The sequence below is a fragment of the Ochotona princeps genome, chromosome 6 (genome assembly GCF_030435755.1).
Source record: "Ochotona princeps isolate mOchPri1 chromosome 6, mOchPri1.hap1, whole genome shotgun sequence".
In the NCBI taxonomy this organism is placed as follows: domain Eukaryota; kingdom Metazoa; phylum Chordata; class Mammalia; order Lagomorpha; family Ochotonidae; genus Ochotona; species Ochotona princeps.
The window spans coordinates 78,081,309-78,083,046 of record NC_080837.1 but is presented as its reverse complement, the minus strand read 5'-3'; the positions used below and the strand labels follow the sequence as shown (position 1 = coordinate 78,083,046).

Here is a 1,738-nt window from a genome sequence, read left to right as displayed (position 1 = left end):
TTTAGTTGAGATTCCCCCATTGCAAGCATATGCCAAACATAGAGTCCAGCAAAAAGATTTTTTTATTTTTATTGGAAAGGCAGATATACAGAGATAGGAGAGACAGAGAGGAAGATCTTCTAGCTGATGGTTCATTCCCCAAGCGACTGCAACGCCTGGAAATGAACCAATCCGAAACCAGGTGCTCGGAGCATCTTTCTGGGTCTCCCATGTGGGTGCAGGGTCCCAAGGCTTTGGGCCGTCCTCAACTGCTCTCCCTGGCCACAGGGAGGCAGCTTGATGGGAAGCGGGGTCACCGGCATTAGACCCAGCATCCAGTGCTCGCTTCGGCAGCACATACGCTGAAATTGGAACGATACAGAGAGGATTAGTATGGCCCCTGTGCAAGGATGACACGCAAATTCGTGAAGTATTACATATTTTTGGAGCAAATACTGTATGTTCTCTCTTATATAATGAAATCAACATGGAAAGTGTAACTTCAATAATCCAATCCATACTCTTTTTTGTTTGTTTGCTTTTTTGGCTATATCCATGTTTTTTGATTTTTTTTAAATTTCAGTTTGGTTTATTCCAAATAATTTCTTTTCTCTTGTGGAATTCATCACGGACTCATGGATTATATGATGGCATCATTTTTCCCAAGAGACTCTGTGTTTCCTTTTTGTCACCCACATGTTGGTTACACAGCGGCACATATTTTCATGGTGCTGTAGTTTGTTGTTGCTGTTGTTGTGGCTGTTCTAACTCATACCAGTTGTTGACATTGTTTCATGGCTTCCCACTTATGGAAATGTATAGTGATGGAGTACTGGGGTCTATCATATACAGATGTGGGGGAGTAATGGAAAATGCATCCCTATTTCCAGACAAAAAGGTGGATTCCCAATGAAACTGTTGGACATGTGTAGACAATCGGATGCTGGACTGTCTGACATTGTCTGTATCAACAATGTTGGGGTACACTTAAATAAGAGACTGATAGAATTATGATTCCTTATGAACGACTTCACTATTGTAACAAAATGGGAAAAATCTGATAGGGGTAGGAATTTGTGGGGGGGGGAATCCCAGCCTATACAAAATTGTACCAAAATTCAAAATTCAAAATAAAAATATATTTAAAAAAATAGAATTAGCGTCCATAGGGGATCCTGGTGTTTTCAAGGTGAGTACTTAACTGCTACGTTATTGTGCCGGGCTCTGCCATTTATAATGTTAAGAGATTAAAACCACCCAAATGTCCATCAACAAATGACTAGACAAGGAAAACAAAACTGTAATGAAAGAAATGTATAATTAAATGTTAATCTGCTCCAGTAGAGTAGGAAATCTGTTCATTTGCAGCAACGTCGGTGCCCTGGTAATGCTATGCTATGATATAAGACAAATGCTGCATGATTTGACATACATGTGCATCCAATAAGGCTGACAGGGACAAGTAAGGAGCAGGCAGTCCAGCTGGTGGGGTGAGGGTGGGGTTCCCAAAGGCTGCAGGGCCTATATGGTGAGAAGAGTGGAAAGCTAGATTAGAAATTTGGGACCCTCCAAAGTTCAATGTCATGAAGCATAAGAAAATTTAGGACTTAAAATGTAATGATCAATCATCTTCGCATATGTCTATCAGTTCATTTTAGCTCGTTTTCTTGCCTGTTTATATCTTCTAAGCAATTTGTTTTGTTATTTCCATGAGACTTCGTTTTAATGGGTATTTATTCTTTTTTGTTGCCTATATTTC

The 1,738-nt window shown here is 40.0% G+C and overlaps 1 non-coding gene across 1 annotated transcript; it reads left to right on the top strand.

Moving 5' to 3' along the window:
• The first annotated feature begins 317 nt into the window (after nt 1-317).
• On the top strand, nt 318-424 carry LOC118759268 (U6 spliceosomal RNA). Its single transcript, XR_004996072.1, has one exon. It is a non-coding gene; the product is annotated as a U6 spliceosomal RNA (small nuclear RNA).
• The last annotated feature ends 1,314 nt before the right edge of the window (nt 425-1,738 follow it).